This window comes from Carettochelys insculpta, chromosome 3 (genome assembly GCF_033958435.1).
Source record: "Carettochelys insculpta isolate YL-2023 chromosome 3, ASM3395843v1, whole genome shotgun sequence".
Taxonomy (NCBI): Eukaryota; Metazoa; Chordata; order Testudines; family Carettochelyidae; genus Carettochelys; species Carettochelys insculpta.
This window is the reverse complement of record NC_134139.1, coordinates 204,209,595-204,233,416: the sequence shown is the minus strand read 5'-3', so window position 1 is coordinate 204,233,416 and position 23,822 is coordinate 204,209,595. Positions and strand designations below refer to the sequence as shown.

Here is a 23,822-nt window from a genome sequence, read left to right as displayed (position 1 = left end):
GGCCAGGATAACATCTGTTTCACTCAAGAGGCAACTGAATGCTAGCAAGTTAGTAGCAGCTGAAAAGCCAGGGGAGGGGGTTTCTAATGCTGGGCTCAGTCAGGCTTATGGACCTGAATAAAACTCAGAAGCCACTGAATATTTATTTCTGACTCTATGATGTCTCTTAGGCCCCACTCGGGGCCATATGGGTGGCAGTCAGAGTCATTCAAACTCATGCAGCAAATTGTTTTTCTCTATAGAAACTTATTAAAGTGACTTTAAAAAAAACTGTTTACTCAGCTTATTAAAATTAAGAGAAAGTTTCCCTCCTCTCCACGTTCCCCTTCCACACCCTGAAAAAAGGGGGCACACTGTATGATCAAGGATTAGCCCCTCAGTGTGATCATTTTAAAAGGCAGCCTGTTGTCAACCATAGGCTTAGGAAAACCTAAATCTTTCTCACAAAACCAAAATGAAGGATGTCATTCTTCCAAAGCCAATTCATCCATTGGCTAGCTACTGCCCCTCGGAAACGCAAATTACCCAATACAAGGAGGAGAACCCCTCTTCTCCGCACAGGCCATGTCTGCACACTGAAGCACACCAAAAGCACAGCTATGGGACTGCAGCATTTGAAGTGTAGACAGGCCCTTAGACCTGTGATTTTCAACCTCTCTTTCATGTGAAGCCCCCTAAAAATTTAAAACTAAAAGCTACAGACTCCTTTGAAAAACTCAAACAGCCTGCCAGCCCCAGGCTTCCACAGACCAACAGGTGAAACCCAGTGGTCCTGGTAACCACCACCTTTGGCAGACCCTTAAACACAGTCTGCAGAGCCTCAAGGGTCCACGAACCACAGATTGCAAACCACCAGCTCAGTCTAGGAGAGCCTGATCTGCAAGATGCTTGGTCTTGGTCTACAGTAGACCCCACAGTCAACTGCTGATATGCAGTTCTAGCTACCACAATTGCATAGCTAGAATAGATGCAACTGCAGTAGATTGTAAGGTCTGTCCTCACTGTGAGAGGTCAAGGTGAACATTTCTCCCACTTACCTCCCTTACTCCTCATGAGAGACGGACCCCAGAGAGATCAACTTTGCACGTCTTTACCAGACACACAAAATTGAACTTTGGAAGATCGACACATTCAGGGTTGATCTTCTGGTAAGTATAGACAAGCCCTTAAGGTTTCTAAGAGAGACAGAGCATCTGCCAGATAGCATCAGGTCCTCATCTCAGTTGAAAGATTTTCTGCCAAAGTTTGTTAATGGCAGTAGTTATGTTCCCTTTCAAAATTTGATAATTGACTTTTTCCAACTTCTAAGGCAATTCTGTTGTTTTTTCCACCATCTTCTAAAAATCTGGGGAGGGATGACTTAAAAGGGAAGGCAGCTCAATAGGTATTAAATAAAATATAAACATCTCATCTGTATTTAAACATGTCTTTGGGCTCTACTGTTTTCATTCCATTCTCCACATCTTGACTTGAAATTTTTCTGGTTGCTTTTGTGGGTGGTGGGTTTGGTTTTGGTTTTATAAGGGTACTGCTTAAACTATTTTTGATCAATTACTTAAAACCATTGCTTTCCTTTTTCCAGACTAGTGGTCCCAGCAGAAATTGCTGCTAGAAAGAGAGATGAGCTGAAAAGATTTTTTTTTTTAAATTCACTCCTAGAATCCCAAAACGAGAACAGAAAAGATGTTTAATGATGGAAGTTATGACTCTGGTCTGCCTCCTGCAATTAGACATCTGTCAGCAAACTCCTCTACTCAGGCACAGTTCTGCCCAAGTGAATCTGATCACAGGATTTGCGGCATAATTTTATAAACAAATTTGTTGACTCTTCTCACGTGTTTTCCTGCATTACTGTCACAGTATTTGTTACTGTAACATTGTATCAAATCCTTAGCTCCCGTTGAACTTCATGAGTTCCATTGCCCTGTGCCCTGAGAACTTTTGGGTGACAAGGACAGGACTCAGACCTCTGTGTTCCCAAAGCACATGAGGGAAGGCAGAGCATCGAAAAGGAAATCTGTTACCATATGAACACAGCAGATGCAGCGCTTGGTGTGTGTCTTGCTCCAGTCCTCTCAGAGACCGTTCAGTGTGATGGGACCACATACAGTCAGAGGACAGGAGATAGGACAGAACAGAGTGTTGTGATTGACGAGCAAAGTAAAGCTCATGTCGCTCATGCACCATCTACACTCGCACCATGGCAACGTGATGCCCTTTTCTCACACCTGCCTCTTCACTTTCTTCTATGGGAAGCCCTTTGCACCAACCACCTCTGCCTCCAGACCCACCATCACCTGGGCCCTTTCCTCCTCCAAGACCATATTTCAAATCTCCTTCTTCCAACAAGCAGACCCAACCCAATCCTCCCCTCAACAGGGAGGTGACATCCCCTGCTTTGAAACAAAACTGTTCATTAATGAGATGCATCCCCACTACTTTTCGCTGCCTCCCTTCACATCAACTACCCGGACTTGAACAGACCACGCCTTTTTCTGCGTCTGAACATCAACGGTGCAAACAGAAAACCCATGCCTCCAAGACTGTAGGCTCTTTGAGACAGGAGATGCCTCTTCCTCCACATTACCACGTGGGCAGCATGCACATTGTTAGTGTCACATATATGATTTCTGTGTAGATTTCCAGTCCCGTGACAGAGCGTCCTCATTCTGGCTTCCCCTTCTGCTGTCTGCTGGGCTGGAGAGGCACATTCCAGTGCTCTGCAGGAGAGCAGAACTTACAGGCAGACTCCAGCTTCCGGAGCTGGCTGGGTCTGCAGTGGTGGGCATTGAGCAGGAATTTCTTTGAACCTTGGCAGAGAGAGGCACCAGTTTCCTGGCTTTATAGCATCCACTCGCTTCTGAGCCCACAGTGGCACCAAACACCAACTCTGCGTCAAACCCTTGCCAGCACACCCAGCCCTGAATGGAATACAGTCCCACCCCAACAATAACCAGCCTTTATGCTTACACAGCCCCTTTCTTCTCAGGATCTAATAGCTTTACAGAGACCCCTGAAGGGGTTGGGCTGTAGCAAACTGCTACAGCCAGCGGGTGTTTAAACGTAAGGCGGAGGGGAGGGGATGTGTAAGAAAAGCAACTGAGAGAATTGCACCTTCTTTGGAGGAAAGAGCAGGAGCTTGTTCAGCTCACTTTATTTGAGACAATAACACATCACTAGAAACAAGTTTTAAAGGAAGACCTTCAGCTGCAGCATTTGTCTTTGCAGTGAGCCCTGGCTACAGGAGATAGTGCAGAAGATACATGATGAAACAAGTCAGTTTAAGCTACTGTCCTATTTCTGTTCCTGACAATGTCCTCTTTTATTTTTAAAGGCTGTTCTTTCCGGGGGCTTTCACACAGCCCTACAATTAAAATAATAATAATAATAATCCTTGAACAGCGTTTTGTTAATGCGGCAATAAAATTCTTTCAAATCTAGCACCCACAAACCCAGTTACAGGCCAATGCTGGAAGCACAATGTGGAGGGACAATTGCGCAGTGCTAGTGGGAGGTTCAGAGTTATCATTTTAGAAGCAGTGTTATCATCACTGCAAATAAATCAGGGGTGCTCTCATAATCCACATCCCATCATGAGGAGTGAGCAGGAAAAGATGTTATGAACAGCGATGCAAAGAAGGGAGAGCCTGAAACACCCCATGTTCAAGCTAATGGGAATTTGGGGTATTTTATCTGCAGGCAAACCCACCTTTCCTCTGGACACTTCTAAGTCACCCCTGCCAGGAAGGTTGTCTCTGCACCTCAGAAATAATTTGCAAATATCAGTTTTTTCTTGGCTCCCAAAAGGCCTGTTGCATAGAGGTGGAAAGGACTTTAAGAGGTCATCAAGTCCAGCCCACTGCCCTCTTCACAGGGCCAAGCACCCCTTCCTAACAGATTTCTTTTTTAATCTATTTGACCCAGCCCTTTAATGGCCTCCACAAGGACTGAACTCACAACCATGCATTTACAAGGCAAATACTCAAACCACTATGCTCTCTCTCCCCTCACTGCAAGCCTGATGCTTCCCAAACTTTGACCCCAGCATCTTTTCTCAGGACTTGCTGATGAGTGGTTGTTGTTTTAAGGCCAGAAACAAATTCCAAACTGCCCCAGGACTCAGAATTATAAGGAGGGTCAGAGGGAGAGCCTTATACTGCAACATAAGAAAATACCAGAGAACCCCACTCTGAAAAGTACACTGCTGCTTGATCTCTCTTTAAAATATACAGTGCTCCCAGAGAACACTGCAGTCTGTGTTCTTTCCCTCCTGGCTATGGTGGTACCACACTGCGCCATGTGCTGCTGAGATAGTCTATATACTAGGAATTCGCTCCGGTCCGTGTTTGGCTTTTCTCATGTCTTCTAAACACACGCACCCTTGTTATCGAGTGACCGCCGCAGACGTACATTGCGAGGGTCCCCAGGCAGAGGGCGGGAAGCAGAACCTGCTGCACACAAGGAGGAAGCCGGCAGCCTGGGCACTAAGGCTGGGATCCCTGGGGTGCTGCAGCAACCCCCACACCCCTAGTTCCCACGCCTATGCAAGCAAGTTCTCCATAGGGGACCAGCTCTGCAACCTCCGGACAATGTCCCAGGGAGCCTTGGGAGGGAATGCAGAGACTGCAGTTCTGAGAGTGGTGCTGTGCTAAGTGGCGTGGGGGGGGGGGGGGGGGGGCAGAGCTTCATGGGAAGCTGATTTTCAGAGGGGCAGCTGCAGGGGGCAGGCCAGAAGCCCGTGGTGTGCTGGTGCAGGCCGGCTGACAGCCTGTCTGCCAAGCACAAAGAAACCCAGCGGCTGGAGGCGGGGGGAAGGGGCGCCCCGGAGGGGAGGGGAAGTTCCCCTGCCTTGGGGGCTCGTGCATTTCTTTGCGGAGGGTCGGAAGTTGCAAAAACAAACGCGATCAGCGCCGCTCCCCCCTCCCCCCCCCAACGCCTTGCCCGGCCACGATCCCATCGGGGGAGACACGGCTTCGCAGCTGCCCCCGCTCCACCCCGCACACGCGTGAGCGGGGACAGGAGGGCGCATGCAGCCGTGCTCCGCGCCCTGCCTTGTCCCGGGGGGGGGGGGGGGGGCCGCAAGCGCCGCTGGGCACCAGCCCTCCCGCCAGCGACCTCTGCAAAGTCCCCGCTCCCTGCAAAGTCCCCGGGGAAAAGCGCCCACACCCGCGCCCCATTCCTCGGCCCCCTCCCGGCCGCGCGCCCAGGGACCGGAGCCAGGTCCGCGCCGCTCCCGCAGAGCCCGCGGCTCGGCCCCTACCTGCGGCCCGCGGCTGCCCCGAGGGAAGTTGCACGAGGCGCGCGGGCTCGCGCCGCGCTCAGCTCCCGAGCAGCAGCAACAGCGACAGCGGCAGCCTTGTGCAACCCCGGCGTGCAGCGGCCGGGGGCAGGGTGCATTGTGGGAAGCTGCGCTGAAAAGTGAGGGGGAAGCGCCTCCTGCTGGAGCTCGCGGGTGGGAAGGGGCGAGGGGCGGGGATCAGAGCTGACTGCTGCAACGGTGAAAGCACGGGGAGGGGCCTTAGCCGGTGAGGGGACCCCCTGCCCCCCAGGCCTGTGCGATGGAGGGAGAGAGAAGGCAGCTCTGCCGAACCGCACCAGGGTTCCCTCTCATTTTTCCCCCCCATCCAGGTGCAGAATAAATTTTGTTCTGTGCACCGAAGCATATGCAACTGTGCACACCACCGTTAGGAACTCGTGCTGCCGGCTGTGGGGGCTCTGCTAATCAGCTGGGCGGCACCTGCGTTTCTCCTGGGCGGCTGCCCAAGCGCTCAGCTGAGAGGGGTACTGCAGTGCACCCCCTTGCAGACCGCTAGGAGCAGCCTATCTCCAGCCCCGGCTACGCTTCCACAACTGCAGTGCCTGGTAGGTCTAGTTAGAGGCTTCGGAGGGACCAGGTTCAGTGGGAAGGAAGTGTCAGCCCAGCTGAAGAAAGATGTGCCGCCCATAGGCTGAACCATGACTTGCTTGATGTACACCTCCTATTCCAGCTGGAGCATAGGTCATCCACACGTCTCCTCTACTTCACTTGGTCTTGAGACAAAACTTCTAGCTGATTCCAGGAGTACCCCAGTTGTTGTCCTTCAATCTCAGTAGACCTTCTCCACGTCGTCTCGGGTCTTCCTCTTTTGCGTTGTCCTTGCAGGTTCCACGTGAGAGCTTGACAGACCGTGCTAGATGGTGGTTTTCTGAGAGTGTGGCCTGGCCATCCCCACTTTCTTCTCTTGATTTCAATGTCAACTGGTTCTTGTCCTGCTGTGTTCCAAAGCTCCTCATTTGTTATGAAGTCTTGCCATTTGATGTGAAGGCTGTACCTCAGGCATCTGTTTATGAATCTCTGCAGCTTGCGATTGACGACTCTTTAGTACGCCAGGTCTCGCATCCATACAAGAGCGCACTTTTCACATTTGTGTTGAAGATCCGCAGTTTCGTCTTTGATGTTGCCCTCCTTTCATACCAGCATGAAAGTGTGGAAGGTCATAACACTAGGCAAAACGGCTTCAGTGACTGGACTGAGCATTAACAAGGGAAAGACCAAGACAATGAGGATCAACCAGTCCAACACCACCACCACCATACTGGCAAGGGATGTAAAGAGTAGCAAGAAGGGTTTCTACAGGCATGTGAACAATAAACGGGTTATCAGAGAAGGTGTGGGGCCATTACTGGATGAGGGAGGTAACCTAGTGACAGATGATGCAGGAAAAGCTGAAGTACTCGATGCTTTTTTTGCCTCAGTCTTCAAAGACAAAGTCAACTTCCCAATGATGATCCTAGATGGTGCAGTACGGGAAGGTGGAGGGCAGCCATCTGTGGGGAAGGAACAAGTTCTGAGCTATCTAGAAAAACTAGATGTGCACAAGTCCATGGGTCTGGATTTAATGCACCCCAGGGTACTGAGGGAATTGGCAGAGGTAATTGCTGAACCTTTGGCCATTATCCTTGAAGACTCTTGGAAATCGGGGGAGATACCAGATGACTGGAAGAAGGCAAACGTTGTGCCCATCTTTAAAAAAGGAAAGAAGGACAATCCAGGGAACTATAGACCTGTCAGCCTTACCTCAATCCCTGGGAAAATAATGGAGGGAATCCTCAAGGAATCCATTTTGAAGCACTTGAAAGAGGGGCAAGTGATCAAAAGTGGCCAACATGGATTCACCAGGGGCAAGTCCTGCCTCACCAATCTGATCAGCTTCTATGATGAAGTAACAAGCTCTGTGGACATAAGGAACTCAGTGGATGTGACATACCTTGACTTCAGCAAGGCTTTTGATACGGTCTCCCACAACATTCTTGTTCATAAGTTAAGGAAATATGGATTGGATCCTTGGACTATAAGATGGATAGAAAGCTGGCTTGATGGTTGGGCCCAACGGGTCTTGGTCAATGGCTCAATATCTGGATGGCGGTCTGTTTCAAGCGGAGTGCTGCAAGGCTCGGTTCTGGGGCCGGTGTTATTCAACATCTTTATTAATGACCTGGATGAGGGACTGGGTTGCACCCTCAGCAAGTTTGCAGATGACACAAAACTAGGGGGAGAGGTAGATACGTTGGAGGGTAGAGAGAGAATTCAGAGGGACCTGGATAAATTGGAGGACTGGGCCAAAAGAAATCTGATGTGCTTCAATAAGGAGAAGTGTAGAGTCCTGCACCTGGAGCAGAAGAATCCCAAACATTGTTACAGGCTTGGGACCGACTGGCTCAGCAGCAGTATGATGGAAAGGGACCTAGGGGTTATCGTGGATGAAAGGCTGGATATGAGTAAACAGTGTGCCCTTGTAGCCAAGAAAGCTAACGGCATACTGGGGTGCATTAGGAGGAGCATTTTGAGCAGATCTAGGGAAGTAGTTATTCCTCTTTATTCGGCACTGGTGAGGCCACATCTGGAATGTTGTGTCCAGTTTTGGGCCCCCCAGTATAAAAAGGATGTGGATTTGCTAGAGCAGGTTCTGTGAAGGGCAACAAAAATGATTAAGGGTCTGGAACACAAGACCTATGAGGATAGGCTGAGGGATTTGGGCTTGTTTAGTTTACAGAAGAAAAGACTTAGAGGTGATTTAATAGCAGCCTTCAACTTCCTGAAGGGGAGCTCTAAAGAGGAGGGTGAGAAATTGTTCTCAATGGTGTCAGATGGCAGAACAAGGAGTACTGGTCAGGAGTTGAAGACGGAAAGGTGTAGGTTAGATATTAGGAAAAACTTCTTGACCAGGCGGGTGGTGAAGCATTGGAATGCGTTGCCTAGCGAGGTGGTGGACTCTCCATCCCTTGAGGTTTTTGAGTCCTGGCTGGACAAGGTCCTGGCTGGGATGACTTAGTAGGGGTTGATCCTGCTTGAAGCAGGTGGCTGGACTAGATGACCTCCTGAGGTCCCTTTCAGCCCTATGATTCTGTGATTCTGTGACCTGGAAGATGTGGAGCACGTCACCTAGTTAGTGAGGATTATAGGCAGAGACAGAAGAACAGACAAGATTATCAGTGCCAGGAGAGGGAACGCAACAGCTGCATTCAAGATTCTCCATCCCCTATGGAGTGGACAAATAAATAAGCTGAACCACAGATACCTAAATTGGAAACAGGACTGCGGATAAGTGGCAACATCACCGGGTATCTGGGGTTGACCCCGTGCTGTCTGGCATCACCATTCATCCGAGCGCCATTGCTCAGAGCCACCCCAAGCCCTGCGGAGCCGATATATCTCTTCGGGGGCAAAACTGGGCTTTTGTCTCCTTTGGAAACATTTCTCCCCACCCCCAAAAGGCAAAAGCAAATAGGAGAAGGGCCCAGTTTTGCTGCCCAAAAGGGGTCACATCTAGGGCAGAGCTGAAAAAGGAGTCTGTCCCAGCCTAAAGAGGATGTACCATCCCCTTGGCCACCCCAGGTCATACAGGGGAACTAACAGAGGCAACCAGCAAGTGGATTCTAGGGCAGTGGTTCCCAATCTTTTCACCAGTGCAGACCCCCGATCACCCCCAAACTGTCTGTGGACCCCCATCAAAGCCAGTTATTTTCTACAAGCATGTTTATTTATCTTTTTTTTTCCACAGATCCCCTGCAGTACCTTGCAGATCACAGGGAGGGGAACCACCATTCTACGGGGGTGCCCCTTACCCATCTCTACTCCCTCCATGCCCCACCCCTTTCCCACACATGCCCTGCCCCTGCTCCACCCATGCCCCGCCCTCTCCTCACCTTTGCACCGCCCTCATCCCGCCTCTTCCCACATAAGCGCCTCTCCCCTTGTGGTTTCAGGTGCAGTCCCCTCATCCCCTGGAGCAGCATTGCTGGGAGTAGCACTTTCCTACCATGCTGCTCTGCACGAGGGACAAGATCCCCCCTGTACTCATCACAAGCAGCACGGTGCTCATTGTGAGTGTGGCTGGGGGGCAATCGCCCCTCGTCTATGGAAACTCCCCATGATTATTGGTGTAGTCCAAGGTCCAGTGTGCTTCAAGAGCAGTCCTGGGAACTACAACTTGCCGACTAAAACTGCAGCATGTTGGGAGAACTTCCTGGTTCCAGCAGGGACTGAGCCTTGGCTCAGCTGAGAGCTCATAGGCTGTAAGCAGAGAGGAGGCTGTGGCACTGTGATCCTGATCTGTTCTTTACAGAATAGTGCCTGTTCCTGGCAGTTTGTCTGGGAGGCTCTGGTCTGAGAGAACACAAAGGAGCCTCAGGCCAAGTCTCTAACTTGGTCTGAAAAGTCTCAAGGCTTCCCTATGCTGAGTCCCTTCATTCTGAGCTAGGAGGAGCTACATTTGTATTCCCATGGCACTTACAAGCCCAAATCAAGACTGGCCTGTCATTGTTGCAGATCCACACACACACACAGAGTAAGAGGCAGTTCCTACCATGGCAAGTTGAAAGGGACTAGGCAGAGAAAGGACGTAAGTGGTGTTGTCAGAAATGGTTGGGAGTTTTGTTTTGGAACCCTTTCCCACTGGAAAACGCCCCCTTTTCAACAATGACATTAGCCAGAGCTATATTTAGATTTTCTCTCAAGCAAAGCAAATTGAGAGATTCCCAGCTGCCCATCTGGAAAGCTCTTGTTAATTTCATCACTTGCCTGCGAGGATTAAGTGAGTGCAACCAGAGACTTCCAGGCAGGCTGGAAGCTGAAAAATTGTTTCCCTTTTCCTGAAACTGATCTTTTTTCCTGGAAATCCCTTTCTGGAGGGAGGGGCAGGGGGAAATCAAATTTTTGTCTTTTCATCTCAGTTCAAGATGAAAACCTATGTCTAACATGCCAGAGTCTTCACACAAAGAGGTTTCTATTTCCCAGATGCTATAGTTATCAGCCCATTTCACAGAGGAAGAACTGAGGTCCAGCGATATTAAACAATTTGCCTAACATCTGTAGTAGAGCTAGGAATTGAAGCTCCCCCCTGCACACACACCCCTGAGTCTAAGACCAATGCCTTCACCCCAAGGCAATGAACCCCTTACAGGTTCATTCTGATTGACAGTCTTCTATTTTTAAATCCCCACCACTAAGGAGGACTGACTCTCAAAATCCCAGGAAGAAAAAAAGATACAAACTTTCAGGCTTCTGCCACTGAAGCTCGGTATTCTCCTTCATTGGCAGCCAAACATTGCTGAGCGCCAAGCTCCTAGCATCTGATGAAGCGGGTCTTTGCCCATGAAAGTTGATGCTCCAAAATATTTGTTAGTCTAGAAGGTGCCACAGGACTTCTTGTTGTTTTTGTAGCTGAAGAGAGGGAGTCACAAAGTTCTTTCACAAGAGGGGTCTCTGTCTCACAGGCTAAAGCAATAGCAACTTGCATGAAAGGCTTGGTGATCCACTTCTGTCCCTTCTGTGGATCATCTGGAGAATAATCTTACAGCTGGGCTGGAAATTCCCACCACTATTGGCTTGTAAGCTCCCAGTTGTTCCTACCCAGCAGCCCCTCTGCTAAAATTTGATATCGGGGAAAATACTCCAGGTTTTCTCTTTGCACTCAGATGGAGTTTTCTGCTGAACTCTTCTGCCCCGATGTGCATTGGCAGAACACAGTTATTCTGCCCCTGCAGAGGAGAATCCAGCTCATCCACCTGACCAGAGATGTCAGCTGAGCTGGCCACACAGCACAATTGGTGAAAGACAAGGCTGAATTGCTGAGAACTCAGCATAAGGAACTCTTCTGCTCCCTAGTCAAAGAGTTGAGTTAGTGCTTTAGCTTTGCTGCATTGCAGAAATGCTGGTGAAGGGGCCATTGCTTGTCACACAGCAAGGGAAGAAATTCAGAATGCAGGGGACAAACAGCCTTACATGAAATTTGCAACTTCATTTAAGGACATGGTGCAGCTTTACAGGCATTTCTATAGCAGCCACAGTTTGGCGCTGTGTCAGGGAGAGATATTAGCTCAATGCTTTGGATCTCTGGGAAGACTGATGCTATTTTTACCTGGCATTGCCTGGGCACCATCTGTGCATATTGCAATGCCTCATTCCCAGCTGAGCTTGGAAAACTTTGACTGCTTCCATTCAGCAGCCTCCTGTGAATACTGGCACGGACTTGCAAAGTAACAAGTCTTCTACAGGGAAACACACCTGTAGGTGGTAGGTGCTGAGAAGTTGTTTCCATGAATGTTGAAAGCACTGGTTCTCAGACATCCACAGCCCTGCCTCAACATGGCCTGAAGCAGTGTTATTGACATGGGCACATTTTCAGTTTGGTAGCTGCTCCATGCTCTCTTAAAGGTCACTGCTGCCTTCAGCCTCCAGTTTCACAGAATCATAGAAATCTAGGGCTGGAAGGGACCTCAGGAGGTCATCTAGTCCAGCTCCCTGCTTCAACCAGGATCAACCCCTACTAAGTCATCCCAGCCATGACTATGTCAAACCATGACTTAAAAACCTCTAGGGATGGAGATTCCACTACCTCTTCCCATAACGCATTCCAGTGCTTCACCTCCCTCCTGGTGAAATTGCTTTTCCTAATATCCAATCTGGACCTCTCCCTCTGTAACTTCAGACCTTTGCTCCTTGTTCTGCCATCTGTCACTTTCCATCCTCTTTAGAGCCACCTTTCAGAAAGCTGAAGGCTGCTGTCAAATCCCCGCTCACTCTTCTCTTCTGAAAACTAAATCAGCCCAGATTTCTCAGCCTCTTTTCATAGGTCATGTGCTCCAGCCACTTAATCATTTTCTTTGCCCTCCACTGAACCTGCTCCAGTGTGTCCACATCCTTTCTATACTGGGGGGCCCAGAACTGGACACAATACTCTAGATGTGGCCTCACCAGTGCCACGTAGAGGGGAATAACTTCTCTAGATCTGCTGGAAATTCTTCTAGTGCACCTCAGTATGCCATGCCTTCTTGGCTACAAGGGCACATTATTGACTCATATCCAGTTTCAGAAGGTATGCTCGCAGTTCGGCTATGTCTATACTGCAGAGCTATTTCAGAATGCCTCTTCACCTCAGTGCAGGAGTAATGGATGCCTCAAAACAGCACAGTATTTCAACATTCGGCACCATTCGGACAGCTCCAAATGCCAAAATAGCCTATTTTGAAATAGAATGTGCAATTTGTGTAGTGCAAACTGCATTATCTTTTTTCAAATTTAGGGTGCAATGTAGCCATAGCCTAACAGTCTCAACTATGGCTTTTCACAGATGCTCTAGAGCAGTGTTTCTGAAGCTTTTTGAGACCACAGAACGCCAAACAATAATCATTTTTACGTGTAACACCTAGGAAAATGTTCTTTAAAAAATGGTTGCCAGACAAAAAACAAAACAAAGCAAAACGGCAACATGTACAGCAGAACCAAAATGAAGTAATTTAATCAATTATCCTAGTGATGAAGAAGTAACATTGTATCTGGTTTCAATAACAGGAAATATGTACATGCATACTTTGTTCCTTGTTGCCACGCTGCTCGGAGAAGATTAGAGGAGAGGGGAGGTTAGCACAACGTTAGTCAACCTTGCTGGGTTGCCAGACGACTACCCCTCTTGCAAGTTGTAAGAAATAAAATTATGTTTCAGTATTTTCCATTACTGTTATCATCATAAAATGATTATTGTAAAACTTTAAATTATTTTTCCAAACACTCATGGCACACCTGCAAGTGGTGCACAGAACACCAGTTTTCGGTGGAACATAGTTTAAGACACACTGCTCTAGAGAATAGGCCTAGTAAATTCCAAAAAGTCGACTTGCCGCCCTTGTTGGTAAGATACATTCAGCATCCTTCCGCCGGTCCTTGACTTTGCGTACCTGTGTGGTTTTCCGGTTTAGTCCTCATCTGTCCAGTGTTGTGGGTTTTGTAGAAACATGCCCTGATGCTTCTCCATATCTAACCATGGAATTAGTTTATTACCTTGTCAATCCAGCAAGGTAGCTGAAGCTATGTAATACTGGAGGATGTTAGTGCTTGGATGGGAGACCATCAGCCAAACCTAGCAGAGATCCTGCAAACACTGTGCTGTGCTTCCTGAAGCTGCATGCTGATAGGGCAGTAATGCTTTCAGTCAGGATCAGTCGCAAAGCCAGCTTAGTCTTTACTAAGGAGTCTGTGGTACATTTTTGCCAGAGGAAAGGGTTACTTCTGGTCTCCTGGTCAAGATTCAACTGCAGTAACTATAGTCTACCTTGAATCATAGGGCTGGAGGTCCAAGTCCAGCCCCTTGCTCAAAGCCAGACCAATCCCAACTAAATCACCCCAGGCAGGACATTGTCATGTCAGGACTTGTAGACCTCTAGGGGTAGTGATTCTACCACCTCCCTAGATAACCCCTTCCAGTGCTTCACCACCCTCCTAATGAAATCGTTTTTCCTAATATCCAACCTAGACCTCTCCTACTGAACTTGAGACCATTGCTCCTCATTTTGCCATCTCTCACCACTGAAAACAGCCTCTCTCCATCCTTTTCGTAACCTCCCTTCACGTCGTTGAAGGCTGCTGTCAAATCCCCTCCCACTCTTGTCTTCTGCAGACTAAAGAAGCCCAAATCCCTCAGCCTTTCCTCGTAGGTCATGTGCTCCAGCCCCCAATCAATTGTATTGCCCTCTGCTGGACCTGCTCCAATTCATCCACATCCTTTCTGTACTGGGGGTGGGGGGGCAGAACTGGATGCAATACTCCAGCTGTGGCCTGACCAGTCCCAAATGGAGGGAAATAATCTCTTCTGTAGATCTGGTAGCAGTGCTCCTACTAAGGCACCCCAATATGCCATTAGCCTCCTTGGCTACAAGGCACATTGTTGGCTTATATCCAGCTTCTCATGCACTGTAATACCAAGGTCCTTTTCTGCTGAACTGCTGCTTGTCCAGTTGGTCCCCTGCCTGTAACAATGCTTGGGATTCTTCCATCAGTTTCGCGGGTCCCAAGTGCAGGACTCTGCCCTTCCCTTGTTGAACCATATCAGATCTCTTTGGGACCAATCCTCCAATTTGTCTAGGTCACTCTGGGCTCTATCTACCTCTTCCCCTAGCTTAGTGTCATCCATGAACTTGCTGAGGGTGCCATCCATCCTGTCATCAGTTCACTAATAAAGATGTTGAAAAAAACCCAGTGCTAGAACCGATCCTTGGGGCATTCCAGTTGAAACTGACCAACCACCAGACCTTGAGCTGTTTTGTGTTTCTCTGCGTGTGCCCAACCACTAAGTTATTGTACAGTTTGCTGATTTTCTCTGTCAGATACTGTGAAGTCCCAGTATTATTATTATTCCACGCACAAACTTGTCTTCATCCTGGGGTGGTTCCTAGAGATGGTGTCTTTTACAGCTGCGGAGTGGGGGCTGGCAGGTGCGTAGCGCTCCAGACAATGCCCAGCAATTCTTTTAGCAAATGCTAGTTCTGTTTACAAACAGTAGAAACACAGTGCAGTCGAGCACAGGGGTCAGCAACCTTTCCAAGGCAGAGTGCCCGAATTTGACTTTTTAACTTCTATGTACGGTCCGAAGGCCGGTGATACTTTTTAAAGTCACTAACAGTCCTACTGACAACAGCTTCATTCATAAATAAATGAAGAGGCAGAGTTTTACCATTTAGGTGGTGGTTGGTAGCATTAGCTGGTCTTTTGTTAATCCTCAGATGGCATGGCTTTGAGCAAGCTTCCTGCTGCATGGGGAAGGAGGGGTGGGGTTGAGCTCCTCCCTGGTGTGTTGAAGAAAATTGGCTCACATGCCACTAGGGGTACCCATGTCAGGGATTGCTCACCCCTGGTCTAGTGGATTAGTGCACTAGATTAGAATAATAGAATACTAGGACTGGAAGGAACCTTGAGAGGTCATTGAGTCCGGACCCCTGCCCTGATGGCAGGGCCCAGCACCATCTAGACCCTCCCTGGCAGATCTTTGTCTAACCAACTCTTACATATCTCCAGTGATGGAGATTCCACAGCCTCCCTTGGCATTTATTCCAGTGTTTGACCACCCTGACAGTCAGGAACTTTTTCCTAATGTTCAACCTAAACCTCCCTTGCTGCAGTTTAAGCCCATTGCTTCTTGTTCTGTCCTCAGAGGCCAAGAAGAACAAGATTTCTCCCTCCTCCTTAGGACGTCCTTTTAGATACCTGAAAACCACTATCATGTCCCTGCTCAATCTTCTCTTTTCCAAACTAAACAAGTCCAATTCTTTCAGCCTTCCTTCATAGGTCATGTTCTCTAGACCTTTGATCATTCTTGTTGCTCTTTTCTGGACCGTCTCCCATTTCTCCGCATCTTTGTTGAAATGCAGTGCCCAGAACTAGACACAATATTCTGTGGCCTAACCAGTCCAGAGTAGAGCGGAAGAATGACTTCTCGTGTCTTGCTCACAACATACCTGTTAATGCATCCCAGAATCCTGTTTGCTTTTTTTGCAACAGCATCACACTGTTGACTCATATTTAGCTTGTGGAAACAAAGGTGCTACTCCTGGCTCTGTGCCCAACCTACTGTGTGACCATGAGCAAATCACCACAGCTTCCCATCCCACTCTTTCTGTCTTGTCTATTCAGATTATAACTCTCTAAGTCAGGGTCTTTCTCTGACAGTGGGTTTGTACAACAGTAAACACATTGGATCCCCACTCATGACAGAGGCACATCGGCCTTCCATTCTGCGAATAACAAAATTAAGTAGGGTCAAAACACATTTTACCCAGACACCTCTACCGACAAAGCTGCCTACCAGAACGTAATCAGTACTGATCATGATGTCGTTTACCCAGTACTTTGGGACCAATGGATGTTTCCTTGTCTAATGGAAAAAGGGTCTCAGTGTAACTGCATAACTGGCTTAGAGTGCAGAACTGCTAGGGTAGGTATAGTCTGGTTTTCATTAGAGTGATAAAAATACCATGTACAAAACTGATTTACTCATGTGTCTGGCATCAACAGAAATATTTTGCTATTTACGTGTTTTTATGTACTCTGTCATTTGAGCTTCAAATCCTAAATTTTGTTTCCACTTTAGCTTAACAGATAACAGACTTTTATACTTGTCTTTTTTGTATATTGTCTGCAGCTCATAACTCTGTTTGTTAGAGGCCTTGATTTTATATTGAGTAATTCTACTGTATGTACACTTGAAAGATAAATTAGGAAATTAGGAACGAGAGTTTCCCATGTCATGTAGGCCAAGAACCTCAAATCCCATTGATTTCAGTTGGAGTTAGGTCCCGAAAGCACCTTTGGGGATCTGTGGTATAGACTTGTACAGATCGAATCTCTCTCATCTGACACCCTCACAGCCTGACTGGTGCCGAATGAGAGAATTTGTTGAACTGTGGGAGATCAATATTGTCTAGCACATTACCAACACTTCCGCTGCTCACTGGGCTCGTAGAAGACATTTAGGGGTAAATTACAGCTAAATAGCAGCACAGAACACTGAGAGGCAGGACTGGTGTCCGTAAACAAACTTTATGGACTCACAGGAAATTTGGCCACATCCATGATAAGTGATCATCCAGCTAACTAAAATCACACTGGATTACAGATGTTGCCAGATGAGAGAGTTCCTGATTAGAGAGGTTCAACCTGTAGCTATATATGCACATAATTAACTTATGCTGTATTGTTGTAACCCTGTTAGCTCCAGGATATTAAAGTGATGTGGTGGGTGAGGTTGTGTGTCTCATTGGACTGAGTTTTTTTGGGGGGAGAGAGACAACCTTTTGGTCTTAGGCTATGCCCACGTTATAGTTTATGTCAGCATAATTGATGTCACTCAGTAACATGAATAATTCCACACCCCACCCCAGTGATATACGTTCCACCAGCGTAGTCATTCATGTGCACAGCTCCGTATTGGCAGGCGAGCTTTTCTCAGTGAAGTAGCTTGGGCTGTTCATGGAGGTACATTTTTAATGACGACAAGGGAGCTCTTTCCTTAGCACAGCTTTTCCCATGCCCTTTCCTTGTTATTGACTAGTTTGTGAATGAGTGTCATACATAGAATCATGGTCCACCTGAAATGGGGGATTTATCAAAGAAAACCATTAGAAACTATTGACACAAACAGGCTTTCATGAGGGTTGAGTTCCAGTTTTTGTCTTCCTTTCTTACCAGTTTCTCTCCACTGCCTCGCTGTTCAGGATACAGGGATATGTAGCAGGACCCATCCAACTGCTGTGCTCTACCTCGAAAGAGTGGACATTGCAGGTGTAAACTATAAGATTCCTAGTTCGTATTAAGGTAATTCTCTTCAACAGCGCAGATGGGCCCTGAAACACTATAAATCACACCAAAACATCTAGGCTGTGTCTACACTAGGAAGTTCTTTTGAAAGAAGGGGGTTTCAAAAGATCCCACGGAGTGTCTACCCACAAAAAGTATTTGTTCAAAAGTAAATCCAAAGAATGAGGTGCTCCTTTCAAAAGCACTCTTCCTCTCCCGTTTCAGGAAGAGCTCCTTGTTTTGAAAGCAAGTATGTATAGATGCTCTGCAGGGCTTTCTTTTGAAAGAGCAGTCCTCATGGCACCTGATTTTTCCATCCCTGGCCTGTTCTTTTGAAAGAGTTGGGGCTGTGTGGACACGCTCTTTCAGAAGAGCAGATCACTCTTTTGATCTGCTTTTCTGTGGGCGGATGCACTCTTTCGAAAGACGTTCTTTCAGAAGAGCTCTTCCGGAAGGGCTTTGTTTTTGAAAGATCTCTGTAGTGTCGACGTAGCCCTGATGATTGGATACGGCAAGTAAGCACATAAGTAGACTAGTGTAGCCTTCAAGGTGCTACAAAATAATATTGTTTGTTAGGCTTTAAGGTGCTACAGGACTGCTTGCTTTGTTTTATAAGTAGACTCGGTAATTCATGGGATAGGGTCCATAATGTACAAATGGTCATAGAACACAAGAGCAGATTTGTGATGTATTAGGAGACGCTAATACAAATCTCATATCATTAGCGTCACTGAGGTTGCATTAAAAGCATCTGGTACATTTTGCAAGTGAGTTATTCTTAAATTGCATCCTGGTGAGGGACTTGTGGGTGACCTCAGAACAATTAGGTACTGGTGTATTAACAGGAGTGTCATAGTTTCTGGAGGACGACAGGTCCCTCGTTCTATTGCACAGGTCAGCAACCTTTCCAAGGCAGAGTGCCCAAATTTGACATTTTGACCTCAATGTCGGTAATACTTTTTAAAGTCACTAATAGTCCTACTTACAACAACTCCATTAATAAATAAATGGAGATGCAGAGCTTTACCGTTTCCGTGGTGGTTGGTTGCATCAACTGGCCTTTTGTTAATCCACAGGTGGCCTGGCTTTGAGCAAGCTCCCGGCTGCATGGGGGAGGAGGAGCAGGGCTACTCTCCTGCCTCGCGTGCCACTCTTGGCATCTGTGCCCCAGGTTGCTGACCCCTGTTCTGTTGTACACAAACCATAATTTATGGTCGAAGTTGATTGTGGTAGAGGGCACAGAAGGTGCTTTTAAAAAACAGGTTAACCAATATGGTTTGAAACACCAGCTTGTGTCTTCACTAGTGTGAGTTCTACATGAAATTTAATCAATGTAGCTGGACTGATCTAACTTTTTTTCGTGAGCATGAACGATATAGTTGAGCCAACTCAACCACCTGTGTAGACAGAGCTAGGCTGATATCAGAATTCTTCCTCTGAGTTAGCTATCACCCCTCCATAATTGGTTGACCTCTGGGTCTTGTGTTATGGCACGAACATCACCTGGCCTTGGTGTCTGTGTTGTGGAGACTCCAAGGAGCTGGACTCCCATCAGCTCACTTTATACTTGTCTTCAGACAGACCCTGTACACTAATGGCATTTCACTGCTGCCTACCTGGCCTGGATTTAAACTTGTGATATGGAACGGAAAGATTCAACAATGAGCTGATCACAGGGCCGTAGTGGAGGAAAGATGATGGGGTGGAAAGGAGGGGAGAACGCTGGAGAAGGAGCTGTCTTTGATCAAAGACACTTGCTCACCCACGAATTTTTCATGGGAACAACTGACAAAGAGCAATAAACACAAATAATGGCTCCTATGGCTTTTGCTGTTAACAGATACATAGGGGAAAATCTCCCATTCAGATCCAGGCAGCAGATCTTGATGCTGACAAGCTGCCTTTAAATGTGTGGCCTTCTGCTGGAACCTGCCCTGCCCCTGTGAGGACAGGACTTCTTGCAGTTTGAAGACTGGAAAGCACCAATGTGCTCATCTCTCCTGAGCTGGTAGATAGCAGAGGTCACAGCACTGCCCCCCTAAGCATTTTGTTCTCCCTGATTTTATTTTTCCTCCAGGTGCTTAAAGAACAAGGAGAAGATGCAGAATGAGGCTCTGGCACACTCTGAGTGTCGATCCCGCTTTTCCTGATGTGAATATTCGAACAAAACCTTTTCCATTTGGTAAGGAGAAACAGGGCCAGACCCTCAGTCGGGGCTCATCACTAGTGCTCTGCTGAAATCCACGAACAGAGCAATGTTAGCTTACGCTGGCTGAGGATCTGGTCCAAACTCTGAATTCTGGATGAGGGACTGGAGTGGAATTTAATCTTTTCCATGTCACTGTAATCAACTCACTGAAGAACGCCTCAATAGCACAGTTGAGCTAAAGAGCTTACGTCTATTATTCCTAGAGGATTAGCCTTTTTATTTTAACGGCTAAACCGTGTTTCGTTCCATCTGTCTCACATGGCATTAGAAAGTGGCACACGGAGGAATGATACCATGAAATAAGTAGGAAAACAGTTTCCCAATCCCCTGGCAGGAAAGACTCAGGCCTTGTATATGCCTCTCAGTATTTATAGCATTTGCTAAAGGGATGAGTGGGGAGAGGTTGGGGAAAGAAATAGAGCCTGGAGAGCCAGTGACATTTGCATTGTATTAGTTAGTGACAGACTCTTTGGCATCTGCCTGGAAGCAGCTTCTTTTGTCATCTAATTGGATAAGCAACTGCACAGCTAGAGAATGAGAGGGGCTGGTGAGCTGCTAGCATTTTTGCATGGGCTTGTTCATGTTTCCTGACGAAACAGAGCCCCTAGCTGGGATGGAGGCTTTCAAAATGCAGGCCAAAGACCCAGGAAACAATATTTTAATAAAAGTATTATGCCTCAGAATTCTGTATATTTACACAGCAGATTTCATCCAGAAATGGCTTCCAAATGGTTTTGGGAAGAAGGGGCTTTTGAAAGCAAGGGGTCCTTTTGAAAGGCCCATTTACAAGGGCAATGTGCATTTCAAAAGTGGTACTTTCAAAATGCACGTGGCTGCCATTATGCTAATGAGGCACTGCATATTCATGGCAGCACCTCATTAGCATCTACTGAAGCAGCTCATTACCATGCCCTTTCCGAAAGGCGGGGGCTAGTGTAGCCACGGCCTCCGTGTATTAGGCTTTGCTGTGTTATTTTAGCTTAGTAATTTACTTTGTTCTGTCTGTTATCATTTGCAACCACTTAAATCCTACTTTTTATGCTTAATACAAACACTTTTATTTATTATCAAACTCAGTGTAAATAATTGTAACCCGGGGGGCAGGGGGTTGGATGACAGCTGTGCATGTTGCTCTGTTATTAATAATAACAGCAAATTTCATGAGCTTCTTCAGTGTGAAATTTTGTACCAAATAAGACAGATTTACTTGTGGCTTTGGTCCCTTTGGGGCTGTGCTCCTGGGTGGCGTCAAGTAGTTGTAACTGACCTGTTACCAGTATCTGAGTTACTCTGCTGTGGGGGGGCTGTTATTATTACTGTGCCTTTGCTGGTGGGGGGGGGCGCGGAGATCAGAGCTTCCAGCCCAACAGGACACGGGGTGGGGAGTATCAGATGGCAGGTAGGCAGGCTCAGTGGCATTATCGGCACATCGGGTGATAGTCTCAAGGTGGTCCCTGTGATCCAAACTGTCACAATGTTATCATCAATTCAGTTCAAGGTACAGCAAGCTGGAAAGACCTATTCAAGTCCTGCAACCTAGGGATTGTCTGGGGGGGTGGCAGCCCTTCTCTGAGTCAATCTACCGTTTCCACCTGCGGTTAACTGAGTTGGGAATTTGGGCAGGAATAGCAGATTGGGTAATGGCTCACCAATCTGACCTAAGAATCTCTAGATTCACCCTCCACCATGTACTACAGCTGCTCAGAGCCAAAAGAGCTCTGTGTCTGGAGGTAGATCTTGGGACATACAGAAATCACACATCCATTGTGAACAATATCATAGCAGCACAATCTTCCTTCAGTCAGTAGTGGAATTTCACACAATCAAATGTCTGAGATAATGATCACATACAGCTTAGATCCCCCCGGTTAGTTGCATAAGTGCCCTTTGGGTTTACAGCTGCCTCAGCTATGGTTACACTAGCAAGTTTTGCTGGCAAAACCCCGGTTTTTTGACAAAACTTGTGGAGGGTGCACACCCAAAGTGCCTTTTGTCGACAATATCTGGACACAACAGAGCACTTTCATCAGCAACGTTCTGCCTCAAAGCTTTGAGGTACAACGCTGCTGTCAACAGATTCTGTCGACGAAAAAGCTGTGTAGCTGCTCTTTGGGAGAGGGGGCTTCTCTCCACAGACAGGGCATCCAGAACAATGGGCAGCCCTGTCTGCTGTGCTTCCAGGTAACTGTTTTGTCGAGAGAGCAGCCGGGCAGTCCAGCCGCTCTGTTAACGAAGTGGAACATTCTCGCAGTTCGCGGAAGGCTGCTTTTGGTTTTGGGAGGCTGGACGAGAGTGACTGAAAGAGGCTTATAACATCCCACGGCCACCAGTGTGGAGGAGAATTCTCTAAGGGGTTTAAAGATCTTCTAAGGATTCTGTACATACAGGTTCAACCTCTCTCATCCAGCACCCTTGGGACTTGACCGGTGCTGGATGAGAGAATTTGCCAGACCTTGGGTGGTCAATGTAGTCTAGCAGAAACTGCTTAGTGGGCTCTTAGAAGACATTTAGGGGTAAATTACAGACCTACTATATTATTTTGCTAGTCTTTAAAGTGCTACTTGACTGGTTTTTTTTTTTTACTTTTGTGTGTGGCCGCACTTTGTCAGCAGAAATTTTGTCAGGAAAACTCTCCTGACAGTGACTTCTGTTGGCAGAGCACTGTAGTAAAACCGTAGCCTTATATGTCTAGAAGAACACCATATTCACACTCCCTCCTCAGAACCTGAGGAGCTGAAGGACCAGCTCTACTCCACTGGGGCTCACTGGAGAGAGAGTATGATAGCGGAAGAAACGCTGAAGAGTTAAAGAAAGACTAGCTTTAGTAGAAAAGTGGTAGTCCAGGTTGAACCTCTGTAATCTGGAACTCTCTTATCTGGCAACACCTGTAATCCTGTATGATTTTAGTTAAGTAGATGTTCGCTTATCATGGGTGTGGCCAAGTTTGTTTCCAGCCACCAGTCCTGGCTCTCAGTGTTCTGCACTGTTATTTAGCTGTAATTTACCCCTAAATGTCTTCTAAGAGCCCACTAAGCACTGGAAGTGTTGGTAATTCTGCTAGACAATATTGACAACCCAAGGTCTGGCAAATTCTCTCGTCCAGCACCAGTCAGGTCCCAAGGGTGCTGGATGAGAGAGGTTCAACCTGTACATACAGAATCCTTAGAAGATCTTCAAATCCCTTAGAGAATTCTCCTCCACACTGGCGGCTGTGGGGTGTTATAAGCCTCTTTGAGTAATTCTGGTCCAGCCTCCCAAAACCAAAAGCAGCCTTCCGTATACTAAGATTTTGAGGGTACGGATATGTGATTGGGGATTAAGCTAAGACATCCTTTTGCATATGTGTAAGATGTCACTGAACAGACCCTGGACAAATTCCTAAAATGAGCACTGGAAGTTAAAATACCAAGAAGTACCACCCAATGACTCTCGGTGACCCTTGCCTCTACTTTATGGTAAACAGGATGACCTGTCTGATAGAGCTGTTCTATTTTTGGCACCTGATGACACCACACAAGATAAAGCTACCTTTTACATCAGCCTACTGGTCCTTTTGCAGTTAAAAATAACTGGAAAGTCAGATATGTTCACACTTTCTTGAATATATGTCTGGAAGTTTCTATAGACTGACACCTACCTAAACAGATAAAAAAGTGCTAAAGCTAACATCTTACAGAGTATAATCTCTGTCGGCCCCTTTCATTACTGCTAAAATAGAATAAAACTAAGGAGGCTAGATAGACTACATATAGGCCTACGAGCTATACATAGTAGTAGTAGGCATCCTTCAGTCTGCACAGACTACGGATCGCGCCCTTTAAAGTTTCAATTTAAAACTTCATTTACAGCATCTATTGTGACTATAAAGACCCACACGAGAGTGACAGTCCTTGCTGCATCTCTTGCAGATGTAGTGGGTGTCTGGGAAGTCCTTATTGTGCTTTCTGTGCGCTCGCTTCTCCTCTGCTAGCTGTCTGATCTTCAACTCGCCCTTCTGAAGGCCCTTGT

At 47.2% G+C, this 23,822-nt stretch overlaps 1 protein-coding gene across 2 annotated transcripts in view; it reads right to left on the bottom strand.

The window, feature by feature from the left end:
- EXTL3 (exostosin like glycosyltransferase 3) overlaps positions 1-5,382 on the bottom strand; it is a 246,123-nt gene extending 240,741 nt beyond the window's left edge. For both annotated transcript variants that reach the window (XM_074991465.1, XM_074991462.1), the window contains exon 1: positions 5,261-5,382. The gene's annotated coding sequence lies outside the window, so the exon portion shown is untranslated. The remainder of the gene's footprint in view (positions 1-5,260) is intronic.
- Between the last annotated feature and the right edge of the window lie 18,440 nt (positions 5,383-23,822).